General features: G+C 37.1%; 1 long non-coding RNA gene across 1 annotated transcript in view; it reads left to right on the top strand.

Annotated features, from left to right (window-relative positions):
• The window catches only part of LOC141278745 (uncharacterized), a 76,985-nt gene extending 59,907 nt beyond the window's left edge, over positions 1-17,078 (top strand). The window contains exon 3 of the long non-coding RNA XR_012331874.1: positions 16,927-17,078. This is a non-coding gene — a long non-coding RNA (uncharacterized lncRNA). The remainder of the gene's footprint in view (positions 1-16,926) is intronic.
• The last annotated feature ends 307 nt before the right edge of the window (positions 17,079-17,385 follow it).

The raw sequence follows: 17,385 nt of genomic DNA, 5'->3' as shown, positions 1-17,385 counted from the left end.
ATAAATGAGGGAGAAGAGTCAAATCTGTGCAGAAGAATTCCAAATAAACTATATAGATACTTCTTCATCTTAAAGAATGTAGAGCTTTACTCTACACTCCCTAAATTTGGGCTTCCGTCCAAATGAGGAAAGTCACAACCTGTCACATCCAAAGGAGAAACTGTCACCGCCAAAACACATCCTAAAGAGACATGATAACTAAACGTAATGTGGAATCTTAGATGGGATCCTGAAACAGAAAAGTATGTTAGGTTTAAACTTGGGGAATCTGAATAAACTATAGCTTTAGTTAGTAATAATATATCAATAATGTATAATGTATAATAAGTTAATAATAATGTGTTGGTTCATTAACTGTCAAAGGTGCCATACTAATGTATAAGGCTAACAATAGGTGAAATTGTGTATATGGAACTCTATTTTCTCAGTTTTTCCTTAAATCTAAAACTGTTCTAAAAATAAAGTCTATTTATTTTTAAAAATTGAGTAGAGTGAAACTAACAAAATACTTTAAGCCCTGGGGAAGGTTGAAGTCAGAATATTCCACACAGAAGTAAAGCCCTAATTAGATGACAAATTACTTGAAAATCATGTCTCCTTGTTATAGATTTTTAACATCTCCTTGTTATATTATTTTAAAAATCTTTAAAAATATATTTTTATTTTATTTGTTACAAAATATTATATGGTGACACTAAAGGCTGTTTAAATTGGGTGGAATAAGCATCTCCTCCTTGAGACTTTTCCTGATATTACTTTTCTTTGTTTCTTTCAGTCTTTGTTTACAGGCATATACTCACAAAGTGGGCTTAAGTTTAGAAATGTCTGGCTTGTTCACTAATATTATGTATTTCTCTGTTATATATATCCCTTATAATTGTAAGTTAAATGGCTGAATAACAGTCATTCCAGGTCATTTAAAAAAGCAAATTATTTTTGAAAACTTAAATAGAAAGAAAATGAACTGAAAGAAGCATGGTATCATTCAGGAATGAATTTTTATTTCATATGACTCTCGAAAATAAGGGCAGCATAGCTTCCTAAGGTATTTTTCTTTTGTTTTTTACTTAAGTTAACCTATGTTGAACTCATTTTCTTAATAGCTGACTGAAAAAAATTCAAAACAAGTGATATTTTTATTTACCATAGACATCAAAACATTTGTGGTCACTTCGAATTACAATCTTGCTGCTCTACTAAATAATGTTTTTGATCTCCAAATTATTCTTGTATTATTACACTGTGGGAAAATTATGGTTATAATCAACTTAGAAATATAGTAAAGAAAACAAAAGAATAAAACAGATAAAATAGTAAGTCAAGCCAAAAATACATCCTCAGATCTGTGCTTTTTTTATCATTAGACATTTATTCATATTTTCTACATATTTGGAAGATGCAGCCTTGTGTACATATTTTAATTGGAATGATATATTAGTGTCATTTTTTATCTGCTCTCACTGGTTTTGTCATAATATTTATATACCGGAAAATAAAACAGTGGTTAAGTTCTGAATATCAGATGCATGTTGATTTCAACATACAAACTAAAATATTTATTTTTCAGACCTTCTTTGCGAGGCAACATTTTAAAAATGTGGCTTTTTTTGTCATTTGATATTCGATGCTTTTAGAATTTAAAGAGCATAATGTATGAATCTTAAAACTTTTGTAATATAAAATGCTCTGCTGCTATTAGCCAAAGACATTTTCACATAATCCAGTAATCTTGTGGAATTCATAAAAAATAACAATACTATTTTTTAATATGATGTGTCAGAACCTCTGATAAGAGTTTTTCTTTTTATATATTATTCTTTTAAATTTTAACAACAAGTTTGTAACATCTGTACTGTGTTACTCATTTCATTTTACAAATGAGAAAACTTAGGTAAGAAGGGCTAAGCAACTTGTTAAGATAATAGAGACATACTTTCATAACAGGCTGCAGGACTCCAGAGCTTATACTTTATTGCTTCACCAAATGTAAAAGTTTGAACAATATATAAGTAATTCTTTCAAATGAAAATACTTATGAAGGGCCCTGAAAATGTCTGGGCCCCCAGAATTACACAGATCACTGCCAAAGTGGTTTTGTTTCTGTGACTGACAAAAGAATGAGTTGAGTGCAACAGTGCTTAATTAAGTTCTCTGCTATTCAGTCTTACAGCATACAAACTTTTCCTTAATTACACTTTTCACACTGTTAAATTCTATTTTGATTTTTTTGTATGTTTAAGGTCTAACCTCCCTCACTGTTCTGAAAACACCATGAAGCACCATGGGGTTTTTTTGCTCACTTTTCTATTCCTATATTCTAGCAAAGTGCCTGGCCAGAGTCAGCCAGGCCACCTGGCTCATTCATCAGGACACCTTCAATTTCAAATGATAGATCTTACTAAGAGTTCTCAGACGATTAGGCACATTTAATTATTTTACATAACAAGAAGACTAGAGCCAGCTGGCTTTGGAGGAGGAGTTTGGTAGCTTCCAGGATATCAGGACACTGGCTGAGCATCTCTGTGTATGCTAGGTAGCAAGTGCAAGTATATTCTAATTGGGAAGACAAAAAGAGGCTGACAGATGGTGTCCCAGAGAAGGAGAAACTCTAAAGAGTTAGAGAATCATGAAATCTTGGCTTGAGAAGGAGCATCAGAGATCTGATTGCCTCACCCAGCTTCATTCCTGTATCGTCTTTTGACAAGTACCTACCTAAGACAGCCCATGCTTCATCACTCTCAATTCAGTGTCCAGGAATGTATTACTTCATAAGTAACCCATTCCATTCTTGAACAATCCTAGCTATAAAAAGTTATTACATCAGGGTGGATTTTCTTTGGTCTCACACATTTCACCGATTCTCTGATCCTTCTCTTTCCTGTCTGAACGCCTCTTTGTGACTTCACCTTCTAAGCTTGTCTCCGTGGTGCATCCCTTCACTCACATGTTTGCAAACGCATTAAGTTTCCTTTCCCCTTTGTCTTTCTTCCACACTTCCTGTGCACACAACTTTGACTTCAATCAATTCTAACATCTTGCAGAAATCTTGAAATTGAGCAATACATAACATAAATCAGTCTGGAAGCAGTTTATTACTATAGAACTATAGGATTGCTTCTTTTATTTTTTTTTAACATCTTTATTGGAGTATAATTGCTTTACAATGGTGTGTTAGTTTCTGCTTTATAACAAAGTGAATCAGCTATACATATACATATATCCCTATACCTCCTCCCTCTTGCGTCTCCCTCCCACCCTCCCTATCCCACCCCTCTAGGTGGTCACAAAGCACCGAGCTGATCTCCCTGTGCTATGCGGCTGCTTCCCACTAGCTATCTATTTTACATTTGGTAGTGTATATATGTCCATGACACTCTCTCACTTTGTCCCAGCTTACCCTTCCCCCTCCCCATGTCCTCAAGTCCATCGTCTAGTAGGTCTGTGTCTTTATTCCCATCCTGCCCCTGGGTTCTTCATGACCATTTTTTTTTAATTTTTAAAATTTTTATTATTATTTTTTAGATTCCATATATATGTGTTAACATACGGTATTTGTTTTTCTCTTTCTGAAATACTTCACTCTGTATGACAGACTCTAGGTCCATCCACCTCACTACAAATAACTCAACTTCATTTCTTTTTTTTTTTTTTTTTTTGCGGTACCCGGGCCTCTTACTGTTGTGGCCTCTCCCGTTGCGGAGCATGGGCTCCGGACACGCAGGCTCAGTGGCCATGGCTCACGGGCCCAGCTGCTCCGCGGCATGTGGGATCTTCCCGGACCGGGGCACGAACCCGTGTCCCCTGCATCGGCAGGCGGACTCTCAACCACTGTGCCACCAGGGAAGCCCCTGGATTACTTCTTGATCATAGCAATGATGGAACAAGCTCTAAACTAAGTTAATGAGCCTCAGGTTTTATAGAGACAAAGCAGACACTCAGATTTCATTACATCACCTATCATATGATTTAGCTGAATTTTCACACATATGCAACTCAAATTTTGATTAATTTCTTTGAGAAAAGAGGGATGTTGTCTCATTGATTCACTAGGAGTTGTTTGACGTTTGTAGCTGAACTTGGATGGACCAGATTTTGTAACCAATAGAATGTGTACTGTTTAGCCACCTGAGCTACTTCTAAGCAAGTGTCCTAAACTAGTTAAAAAAAAAAAAAAGTTACTTTTTCTTGTAAAAAAATCCATAATGACTTTTTAAACATGGGATGGGGGTAAGAAGAATGTCTCACTTCCAAACCTTTTTACTTACTTTCTTATTTCCCACTACACATCCCAACAATTTTGTTTTTACACCCAAGATGCTGAGAGATGAAAGGATGAAACCAAAACTGAGTCATGCTTTCAAGTTTAGCCGGGCTTCTCAGCGCTGCTCCAACACCTCCTGCATGTCCCTGGACAGAGTTCCTGTTGTCCACCAAAGTTATTAAAAAAATTTACTCTTTACTCATATTTCCTCCTAGACTTTTCATCATCATTAAAAGAAAAACACAGCGTTTGTCGTTCATTGAGAAAATTGATGCTAAAGCATAAAATTCCTAGCCCCCGTCTAAAAGCAGTGACTTTTATCCTCCCAGCTCGCAAGCCGGTGCCCCCAGTCTCCGAGGAAGAGGAATATAGCATCACCCCGTGGGACACTTTCTGGTTTCCACCTCAAAGACCTGAATAAAGCACGTATTTCTTCCCTCTCTAGGATCTCAACCCCTTCCTCTACATGGGATTTCCACATATATAAATGCAATCAGGAGTCTCCTATCTGAACAAATATTTATACTTGTCTCCAATTTAATCATCTGATCTCAGTCTTTTGCCTCTACCATTCCACTGGAATGACCTGGATCACGGTCACAAATGACATCTTAGGAGTTAAAAACAAAGTGCTTTTCATAATTTATTGCGCAGTAACATTTGGCACTGTTGAGCAATCTTTTCTTGAAACCAACACCTCTCTATGTAGTAGTCCCTTCATTCATCCAACAAATATTTTCTAAGTTACACTTACGTTCAGCAAGGGGCTGTCCTCTACACTTGGAAATGTATCACTGAGCAGAATAGTTAAGGATTTCTGCCCACATGGAAATTATAGTCTATTGAGAGGAGACAGAAACAATCAATATATATAATGAATAAATACCTTTTTAGTATTTTAGAAATTGACAAGTTTTATGGGAAAAAAATGAGAGCAGAGAAAGGGTATCAGAAGTATGAAGGATGAGATTAGCTGCCATATTACATTTAGTGGCCAGTGTAGGCATTATTGAAAAAGTGAGATGTGAACAAAATGTGAAGGGTGTGAGAAAGATAGTCAAGAAGAAATATGGGGGACTTCCCTGGTGGCACAGTGGTTAAGAATCCGCCTGCCAATGCAGGGGACACGGGTTCAAGCCCTGGTCCAGGAAGATCCTATGTGCCGCGGAGCAACTAAGCGTGTGTGCCACAACTACTGAGCCTGCTCTCTAGAGTCCGTGAGCCACAACTACTGAGCCCACGTGCCACAACTACTGAAGCCCACATGCCTAGATCCCGTGTTCCAGAACAAAAGAAGCCACTGTGGTGAGAAGCCCGTGCACCGCAACAAAGAGTAGCCCCCGCTCTCTGCTACTAGAGAAAGCCCACGCAGAACAACGAAGACCCAATGCAGCCAAAAATAAATAAATAAATAAATTTATTTTAAATAAAAGAAACTAGAAAATCTGTATTACAAACTATAAACCTTAAAAAAAAGAAGAAGAAGAAGATATATGGGAAGAAGAACAGCTAGGAAAATGGCAAAGCTAGACAAAGACCCTATGAAGCATGCCTGTGTGTTGAGGAATGACAAAGACACAGTGTCACTGGAGAGGAGTAAGGGACAGGAAGAGAAGGAGGAGGGGGGAGCAGAGAGTGATGGGGCCAGAGGAGGCAGATCTTTTTAGGCCTTTGTAGGGACTGTGACTTTTCCTTCAGATGAGCAGATGAGTGACATGTTTTGACTTGGCTTTGAAAGTTGTTCTCAGGATACAATGAGAATATATTGTATATTGTTGTGGGTAAGACCTATTTTAGTGATCCAGTAAGAGACGATGGTGGGTTGGACCAGGGAGGTAGCAATGAAGGTGGTAAGTGGTCAGATTCTGGCATATTCAGAAGGCAGAGAACTTAGGTTTTAAGAGAAATCAAGAGAGCAAAGATGAACTAAGGTGTTTTGGCCAGAGCAATAGGAAGAATGGAAGGGTCATGAAATGAGAAGGTGAAAGCTTCAGATAAAGCAGATTTGACACAGAAGAAGATCAAGTCCTCCTTAAACATCCTGCTGGATATGTAAAGTTGACATATGGACATGTCAGCTAAGCAGTCAGATATGGGTCTGAAATAGGAAACAGCATCTGAGCCAACGATGTGTATTTTCAAGTCATCAGAATATAGATGATATTAAAAGCTCTGAGACAGTATGAGATCACCAAGGGAGAAATACAGAGAAGACAAGAGGATCAAGGGTGGAGGCCTAGAACAATGCAACATCATGTGTCAGGCAGAAGAGGAGGGTCTAGCAGAGGATACTGAGTAGAGGGAACCAGTGAGGTAGAAGGAAAGCAAAGAGAATGTAAAGTCACAGAAGCCAAGCAAGGAAAGTGTGAAGGGGAGGCGTGAGTTAGAGTCCTTGATTTGAGAGCATCTCTCTTGTGTCTCTCAGCATGACTTGACTGACTGTTTTAGCAACTAAATCCCAATCTTGGCTCTTAGTGTTCTTGGTGACAACTAAAACCCTCAGGTGTTTTCTTCATTTAAATAACTCTGCAGAGGTGGGGCTTGGGGGTGGATGAAGGTGGTCAAAGGTACAAACTTCCAATTATAAAATAAATAAGTCATGAGACTAATGTACAGCATGGTGACTATAGTTAACAATACTGTATTGTACATCTGAAAGTCACTAGAGGGTAGATCTTAAAAGTCTTATCATAAGAAAAACATATATATAACTATGTGAGGTGATGGATACTGAAAAAACTTGTAAACATTTTTCAGTGTATACATTGATCAAATCATTATGTTGTACACTTAAAACTAACACAATGTTATGTGTCAATTATGTCTCAGTAAAAGTGGGGAAAAAAATCTTAAAAGCACTAACGATTTTACCTGTGCATACCCGTACAATAGCAATTCACCACTTCAAAAAAAAGAAAAAAAACTCCACAGCCCACTTTCCTTCATTCAATTCTACATTGTTTTAAAGTTAAAATATCGAACTTACTATCCATCAATATTATTTATTTGATTACCTTTTATTAGACTGTTATATTTTTATGGATACTGACAATGTGGTGCTGAAAACTGGGGGTATAGGAAACCCTGAAAGTAGAAAGGAACTAAAAGCATCCTCAAATGTAAATGTTATATGCCATATTTTCTAGAGTCTTAAGACATTTTTACAATTTCAACTTTTCAGAATCAATGTCTTGCAATTCACGTGTATATATTTGATATGATAATGTTTTCATTTTTCCAACAAAAGCTGTTTTCAAATTGGTGGCAAATCTTAAACTAAATTTGTGGCATACTAGAAGCAAAACATTCTTGAGAATTATCTCTGGGGGAAATAATAATAATAGCTAATATTTGTTAATACTTAGGCACCCTGCACCATGCCTAACAGACTAATTATCTCATTTGATTCTAAACACAACCATATGAAATAGAAAATGTGATTACAGCAATATGAGAACTAAAGCTTAAAGATGTTGTTACTTACACACAATTATAAAATTAGTAAATATTAAAGCCAAAAATTGATCCAGGTCTTTCTGACAAGTCTATGCTCTTAGCCATCACGTGATCTAAGGTTCATTCCCGTATTAGTACAGCCTTTGTTTACTGCCCCACTTTATTCTTCAATGATTTCAACTTTACTGTAATAACTTACATGATTCTGTGACATAATATACAACGAATCCTTTAAATGGAAACCATTTCCTATTTAGTGCTGTGAATTTCATTGCAAAATTGTTAACAATTTTATTGTAACCATAAAGAGTTACTGTGATTCCTTATTACTGAACTATATGCTGCAATTTGTTGGATGCCTTTGTTTAAGCTTGTGATTGTGGGATGCACACAAGACAGAATAATAGTTTTCTCAGAATTCTCAGCTAATACAGTTTTAGGCAGTCGATTCAAAAGAGATTATAGGTAGCATAACTCAAATTCTAATTTAAAAGCAGAAATTGTCCTATGTTTACATTTTTATTACCTAGCATTTATCTTCTAATTACAGTTACCAGTTATAATATTTATGGTAATTTCAAAGTCATGCAGCTTTTTAAGCCCTCTAGCTCAAATCTTCCACATCATTTAATGGAAAAATTGCAACCCGAGGCATACAGAAAGAAACTGGTATATTTATAGTGAAGTTTTTCTCTTCATCTAGATTTTTAATTTGGGGGTTGTAAATGGAATTGTGGGAATAACCTCAAACGGTTACTAAGAATAAGCATAAAAACTTACTGGTTATTCAAATATATCAAGCCCTTTCATCTGGAAATACAAATGAAAACTAGGAACCAGATTATTCAACAATTAATCCTTCCAGATTGTTTTTAGCAATAGTCCAAATATAGCTAGCAAAGTTGTTTTTCCTTTTTTCCCCCCAAATTTAATTATTTTAAAACACTGCAATATTTTAACTTAAAATATTGTTGTTAAGTTGACATCTTTATACTTTAAGAAAGCTGTTATGAATGAGCTAAATGAACTCCAGAATTTTTAATGACCTTTATTCTTTGGACTCAAAAGTTCAGAGAAAATTGAAAAGAGAAAATTAGATGGAATTTCCTTACAAACAGGAAGAGTAAACATAATCGACTCTACTAGTGTACCACTTATGGATCTGAGAAAGCATATTTACTCTTTGAATGTACATTCACCTAAGAACATAATCATTACCAAGCCGGAATTCACCATGTAGAGCCCAAAACCCTTTAGTCACTAGAAATGGTATATTGAAAACAGTCAACCACAATCAGTTATGAACTTTTCTGGGATCATGACTGATGAATCACCAACCAGTTTTATTAGAATACTTAATACTACAGTTCTTTTTAACTTACACTAAAGAGTCTATAATTGATCTATATGGAATTGAAATTTTTATTTTACAAAAGCATTTTGTTTTACAAAATTTGAATATTTTAAGATTTCACAGAATAAGTCAAACAATTTAAAATATTAAAAGAATAGTCCTAAGACTATTCCATGGCAAATTTTAATTCTCCAACATAGCAGTCTATTTATTTCTACCTGGGTCAGGTAAGATTAGGTTCAGCTGCAAGTGTTAAAAAGTTCAAAATAGCAGCAGCTTAAACAAGATACAACTCCCTTTTTGGATGTAAGCAGTCCTGGCCCACAGTTACCAGGACATAAGGCCCTTCACATCTTGTTGCTTCCTGTTCTCAACAAGTGGCTTCCATTTTATGGTTTGAGATAGCCGCTCAAGCTGCAGCAATCACATTTACTTTCAACCAGCAGAAAGCAAAAAGAGACAAAGAAAGACACTTCACTTTCATTTAAGGGCACTTTCCAGAAGTTGCCCACAAATTCTGCTTACATTCTATATCAAAAAATTAAGTCCCACGTCTATATTTAACTATAGATGAGGGTGAAAAACGTATTCTTTATTCCAGACAATCATATGCTCAGCTAAAAATCAGTTCTGTAGCCAAGGAAGGGGAGAGCAAACATTAGGTTCTAATCAGCCAGATTACTTTTCATTGTTAACTCTAGGTGTGTTGCATAAGTATGGCAAACTATCCCGCCCCCATTTCAATGGTGATTTATTATTCAGCGGTAAACGTTAATTACATGACATCATATACCTATTTATCCCTTCCAAAATGAGTCCACTTTAATCAAGTGGAAATGAATGTTTCCATATAGAAATTATGTTAAGTTTATCTTAATAACATTATTGCCAGTGACTCCTACATTGAAAAGGCTGTGAACTTGAGCCCCTGAGTAACAATAGTTTGTGTAAATGGCTGAGCGTGTGTTTCCACCATGTCACCCTATTGCTCTGCTTATGACTAGCTCTAGGTCTGCTTAAATAACCAGTGGTCTTACAATTTATTATACACTCCATCAAATTGCATGATGCTGAGTTAAAATTCATTAATAAAATAATTGCAGAAGTTTCCCATTGGAGGTGTTCATACAATTTCCTAACACCTGGTAAATTTGCTTTCTCTGACTTAATTAGTCTTGTTCTAAGTCGGTTAGTTGCTCCACATCACATCTAGAATAAATACATCAGAATCCAGTCACTTCTCAAAAATCTCCGCTGATGGCCATCATCATCTCTCACCTGGATTGTTGCAAAAGCCTTCTAACTGATCTCGGTGCTTCAGTTTATTTTTCAACACTAAGAGTTATTTCAACAATGAGACTTATTCTTTTAACATATATATCAGATCATGTCCCTTCTTCGCTCAAAACCGTCTCAATAAGAGTAAATGGCCAAGCCCTTACTTGGACCTCCAAGACCCTACATGACCTGTTGCCACCACTCCCATGCACACAGTCACAAGTTTATCTCCTACTTCTTTTCTCTGACTCTCTCTCTGTACTCCAACCGAGAAGGACCTCTTGTATGTCAAACACATCAAGCATGCTCCTACCTCAGGGCCTTTGCATCTTTTTTTCCCTCTGACTAGTATGCTTTTCTTCTGGTTATTTGTGTGTCTCAAACCATTACTTTGTTTTCAATCCTCTACTCAAATGTCATCTCACATGAGATGGCTTTCCTTACCATCCTAAATAAAAATATAAGCCCCTACCAAGACATCATACTCCCCTCACCTTTCTTCACTGTTCTCCATAGCATATATCATTATATGATGTTTTTATTGCTTTGTTGAATGAATTGTTTATTGCTGTGCCTCTGCTGGAATGTACGTTCCATGAGGGCAGGGACTTTGTTTTATTTACTGCTGTATCCAGTGACTAGAATAGTGCCTGGCATGCACTGGTGCTTAAACACAATGAATTACTAAATGAAAAAAATCAATGTATATCCCAGAATTCTTTCAAACTCCTGGAAAGGGCATTGTCTGATTCTATTTTTCAACATCTTTGGTAAAAAGTATAAAACCTCCTAGGTTTTCTTCACCATTTATTTAGGAAGCATTAGCTGAGTGCTTCAAAAGAGAAGAAATAAAAATATCCAAACTCATCAGGTTAATATCCATTAAATATATACAGCATTTTGGATTTTTTGTTTGTTTTGTTTTGTTTTTTTTGCCGTACGCGGGCCTCTCACTGTTGTGGCCTCTCCCGTTGCGGAGCACAGGCTCCGGACGCGCAGGCCCAGCGGCCATGGCTCACGGGCCCAGCCACTCCCGGACCGGGGCACGAACCTGTGTCCCGTGCATCGGCAGGCGGACTCTCAACCACTGCGCCACCAGGGAAGCCCTGGGTTGTTTTTTTTTTCTTGTTTTATTTTTTATTTTTTCTGAGATGACTTAGACATATGCCACTCTTTCCCTCTCCTTTGGAACTTCTGTGAGGCTGAACTAAGATTTCCATTGACTTTTCTATCAGACAACTCTTGTTTCACTTCCTTTCACATCCTCTTGTCCTCACCTCTTTTTCTTTATTTTTTTAAACATATTTATTAGAGTATAATTGCTTTACAATGGTGTGTCAGTTTATGCTTTATAACAAAGTGAGTCAGTTATACATATACTTATGTTCCCATATCTCTTCCCTCTTGCGTCTCCCTCCCTCCCACCCTCCCTACCCTACCCCTCTAGGTGGTCACAAAGCACCGAGCTGATCTCCCTGTGCTATGCGGCTGCTTCTCACTAGCTATCGATTTTACGTTTGGTAGTGTATATATGCTCATGCCACTCTCTTACTTTGTCCCAGCTTACCCTTCCCCCTCCCCGTATTCTCAAGTCCATTCTCTAGTAGATCTGCATCTTTATTGCCATCTTACCCCTAGGTTCTTCTGACCATTTTCTTTTTCTTTTTTTTTTCTTTTTTTAGATTCCATATATATGTGTTAGCATACAGTATTTGTTTTTCTCTTTCTGACTTACTTCACTCTGTATGACAGTCTCTAGGTCTATCCACCTCACTACAAATAACTCAGTTTCGTTCCCTTTTATGGCTGGGTAATATTCCATTGTATATATGTGCCACATCTTCTTTATCCATTCATCTGTTGATGGACACTTAGGTTGCTTCCATGTCCTGGCTATTGTAAAAAGAGCTGCAATGAATATTTTGGTACATGACTCTTTTTGAATTATGGTTTTCTCAGAGTATATGCCCAGTAGTGGGATTGCTGGGTCGTATGGTAGTTCTATTTTTAGTTTTTTAAGGAACCTCCATACAGTTCTCCATAGTGGCTGTATCAATTTACATTCCCACCAATGGTACAGGAGGGTTCCCTTTTCTCCACACCCTCTCCAGCATTTATTGTTTGTAGACTTTTTGATGATGGCCATTCTGACCAGTGTGAGATGATATCTCATTGTAGTTTTGATTTGCATTTCTCTAATGATTAATGATGTTGAGCATTCTTCCATGCATTTGTTGGCAATCTGTATATCTTCTTTGGAGAAATGTCTATTTAGGTCTTCTGCCCATTTTTATATTAGGTTGTTTGTTTTTATGATGTTGAGCTACATGAGTTGCTTGTATGTTTTGGAGATTAATCGTTTGTCAGTTGTGTCATTTGCAAATATTTTCCCCCATTCTGAGGGTTGTCTTTTCGTCTTCTTTACGGTTTCCTCTGCTGTGCAAGAGCTTTGAAGTTTCATTAGGTCCCATTTGTTTATTTTTGTTTTTATTTCCATTTCTCTAGGAGATGGGTCAAAAAGGATCTTGCTGTGATTTATGTCATAGAGTGTTCTGCCTGTTTTCCTCTAAGAGTTTGATGGTGTCTGGTCTTACATTTAGGTCCTTAATCCATTTTTTTTTTTTTTTTTTTTTGCTGTACGCAGGCCTCTCACTGTTGTGGCCTCTCCCGTTGTGGAGCACAGGCTCGGGACACGCAGGCTCAGTGGCCATGGCTCACAGGCCTAGCCACTCCATGGCATGTGGGATCTTCCCGGACCGGGGCACGAACCCGTGTCCCCTGCATCAGCAGGCGGACTCTCAACCACTGCGCCACCAGGGAAGCCCCCTTAATCCATTTTGAGTTTATTTTTATGTATGGTGTTAGGGAGTGTTCTAATTTCATTCTTTTACATGTAGCTGTCCAGTTTTCCCAGCACCACTTATTGAAGAGGCTGTCTTTTCTCCACTGTATATTCTTGCCTGCTTTATCAAAGATAAGGTGACCATATGTGCGTGGGTTTATCTCTGGGCTTTCTATCCTGTTCCACTGATCTATATTTCTGTTTCTGTACCAGTACCATACTGTCTTGATTACTATAGCTTTGTAGTATAGTCTGAAGTCCGGGAGCCTGATTCCTCCAGCTCCGTCTTTCTTTGTCAAGATTGCTTTGGCTATTCAGGGTCTTTTGTCTTTCCATACAAATTGTGAAAATTTTTGTTCTAGTTCTGTGAAAAATGCCCTTGGTAGTTTGATAGGGATTGCATTGAATCTGTAGATTGCTTTGGGTAGTAGAGTCATTTTCACAATATTGATTCTTCCAATCCAAGAACATGGTATATGTTTCCATCTATTATACCATCTTTAATTTCTTTCATCAGTGTCTTATAATTTTCTGCATACAGTCTTTTGTCTCCTTAGGTAGGTTTATTCCTAGGTATTTTATTCTTTTTGTTGCAGTGGTAAATGGGAGGGTTTTCTTAATTTCCCTTTCAGATTTTTCATCATTAGTGTATCGGAATGCAAGAGACTTCTGTGCATTAATTTTGTATCATGCTACTTTACCAAATTCATTGATTAGCTCTAGTAGTTTTCTGGTAGCATCCTTCGAATTCTCTATGTATAGTATCATGTCATCTGCAAACAGTGACAGCTTTACTTCTTTTTCTATTTGGATTCCTTTTATTTCCTTTTCTTCTCTTGGTTGCTGTGGCTAAAACTTCCAAAACTATGTTGAATAATAGTGGTGAGAGTGGGCAACCTTGTCTTTTTCCTGATCTTAGTGGAAATGGTTTCAGTTTTTCACGATTGAGGACGATGTTGGCTGTGGGTTTGTCATATATGGCCTTTATTATGTTGAGGTAAGTTCCCTCTATGCCTACTTTCTGGAGGGCTTTTATCATAAATGGGTGTTGAATTTTGTCAAAAGCTTTTTCTGCGTCTATTGAGTTGATCATATGGTTTTTCTCCTTCAATTTGTTAATATGGTGTATCACGTTGATTGATTTGCGTATATTGAAGAATCCTTGCATTACTGGGATAAACCCCACTTGATCATAATGTATGTTCCTTTTAATGTGCTGTTGGATTCTATTTGCTAGTATTTTGTTGAAGGTTTTTGCATCTATGTTCATCAGTGATATTGGCCTGTAGTTTTCTTTCTTTGTGACATCTTTGTCTGGTTTTGGTATCAGAGTGATGGTGTCCTCATAGAATGAGTTTGGGAGTGTTCCTCCCTCTGCTATATTTTGGAAGAGTTTGAGAAGGATAGGTGTTAGCTCTTCTCTAAATGTTTGATAGAATTAGCCTGTGAAGCCATCTGGTCCTGGGCTTTTGTTTGTTGGAAGAGTTTTAATCACAGTTTCGATTTCAGTGCTTGTGATTGGTCTGTTCATATTTTCTATTTTTCCTGGTTCAGTCTCGGAAGGTTGTGCATTTCTAAGAATTTGTCCATTTCTTCCAGGTTGTCCATTTTATTAGCATATAGTTGCTTGTAGTAATCTGTCATGATCCTTTGTATTTGGTCTCACCTCTTGATCCCAGACGTGGCTGCAGTGAACAGTTCTGTGCTGGCTTCAATTCAGGTAGGAATGACAGGGTTTCTGCTCAAGAAAGTGTCTGTTGCTTTGTGCTGTGAGGCTTCTCTGATGCCATAGCGGGGACCCTCATGGAAGCCCATTCTGCAGTCACACATGAGCAGCCAGAAGTAGCTGGAAGTTAACATCTTCAGGAGCAACCTCCATCAGCATAGGATGAGAGTGATGGATAAACACTGCCACCCCAATCATCCTCAGGCAGGTGATTCCAGGAAGCATTCAGGAGCATTTTGTGTGTCAATCACACCGCATTAAAATGGTTTTAAGTATCACAATCCACTGTACTGTTTTATATGTAAGGACTAGGAAAATTTAATTCCATAATAAGAATTTCCTCCATATGTGATTATTGACAAAGAATATAACTATGTAAATTTCCTAGTTGGATGTGTATAATGGTTTTTTACTGCATGTTTTACTTGTATCCAAAAATCTAAAAATATTTACTGAAATAAAAATGATAGTGGAATAAATATCTGTTGAAGTTATTTTCTGTATCTTTTCCCTATAATTTATGCTTTAAAATATAACTTAACTTTTTGAAAATAATAATGAATTCTGGATTTTTATTGTTGTTCTGTATATAAGACTAGATTCTAATGACATTCAGATAACTATGTCTTAGTGCCAACTACTGTATGTCATTTACACAAAAATATGCTAGAATATGAATTGATAAAGTAGCTAAATGGTATCATCATGAAAAAGATTTTGAATATGCATTGAGTTATGGTAGATAGTCGCATTAAAAGTATATCCAAAAAGTATTGATTAATCTTTCTATGTTGAACAGAAAGGAATGTTTTACTGAAAACTATAATGATAAGCCCTTTGCTTTATCTCATTCAACAGAACTTAGATGAGTTTGTAGTTGAAATGCTCACTAAAATTGGAAATGATGCATATAATAATGGCTAACATTGTATTGTTCCCTGTATATTAGGTGCTATACTTTATTTCAATTGATCTCTACAAAAATCTTACTAGATTTCTTATTATGTTGTACTAAATGTGAAAAAACTGAATCTCAGCTAGGTTAGCTGGGTTATCCAACATCATACAACCAGTACGTGGCAAGGCTGAAACATGTTTGATTAGAGCCCACAGCCCATGGTGGTAACCACTACTCCAGAATGCTTCTTATGGAAGCTAGTAGCTCTCCCTGAAAGCAGAGACCAAGAGAGAAAGCTGAAGCAAGTTTCAAAGTCTGCTCCACAGTATGTAAAGCATATTAAGTTAGGAAGCTCGCATTTAACCCTGGCTCCATCAGTAACAAAGTATGATCTTAGTTCCCTGAGGTTTCCAGTCTAATAAAATGAGATGACAGCATTAAATAAGTTCAATGAAGTATTCTCTAATATTCCCTGGCTCAATAGTTCTATGAATTATTATTTTTAAAAAGTTATGTGCAATACTGACTTATACTGGCAAAAAGAAATTTGGATGTTTACATAATCACAAGTTTAATGTAAGTCAATAGTGTAATCTTGTTGCTCAAAATGAATAAATCTTTAAAGTTAGTATTTGGAGTGTGTCCACAAAACAGAAGTGATAGCCCTACTGAACTGTGCACGAGTCAGACAGCATCTTCAGTGTCCAATAAATTCTGGACCCAGGCAAATAGGTGAACTAACTACAAATATGTTGGGTTGGAATTTCAGGGACCAAGTCAGGGTGTAAGATTTGGGTGGGACTGGCCCAGAACTACGAAGATGTGATGGTATAATTAATTTTAATAATTTTCTATGTCACCTTAATTGGGCCATGGGGTGCCCAGATATTTGCCTAAATATTATTTCTAGGTGTGTCTGTGAGGGTGCTTCCAGGTGAGATGGGCATTTGAATCAGTAGATTGAGTAAAGAAAATGACCTTCCCCAGTGTAGGTGGGCATCACCCAATCCGTTGAGGGCCTAAATAGAATAAAAAGCAGAGGAAGGGAGAATTTGCCTCTCTGCCTTCCTGCTTAAGCTGGGACATCAGTCTTGGTCTTCTCCTGTTTTAGGATTGAGATTTACGCCATCGGCTCCCCTGGTTCTCAGGCCTTCAGACTTGGACTGGAACTATACCACTGGCTTTCCTGGATCTCCACCTTGCAGACAGCAATTCGTGGGACTTTTCAGCCTCCAAAACTGAGTGAGCTAACTCCTCATAGTAAATCTCTTTAGATAAGATATTGCCTGTTTGTTTTGTTTCTCTGCAGAAACTTGACTAATACAGAACGTGCCAGTTAAAGTGGAAATATAGTTCAAATTGGGTATCCAAAAAAGGTTTAATCCAAGAGGACCAAAGCTTTACAAACCCAGAATCAGCCTTCTCTGTCTCCCACCAGAGTCCCACCTATAGCAGGAAAGTGCACAATTGCAAGACACAATAATTTAAAAGAAAAAGGAAGGAAGGAAGGGAGGGAGGGAGGGAGGAAGGGAGAGAAAAGAAAAAAAGGAAAAGAAAAGAAAAGGTAGTA

Source organism: Tursiops truncatus, chromosome 5, assembly GCF_011762595.2.
Source record: "Tursiops truncatus isolate mTurTru1 chromosome 5, mTurTru1.mat.Y, whole genome shotgun sequence".
Lineage (NCBI taxonomy): Eukaryota > Metazoa > Chordata > Mammalia > Artiodactyla > Delphinidae > Tursiops > Tursiops truncatus.
Note: the sequence above shows the minus strand (reverse complement) of the source record. Positions and strands in the feature narration are given on the sequence as shown.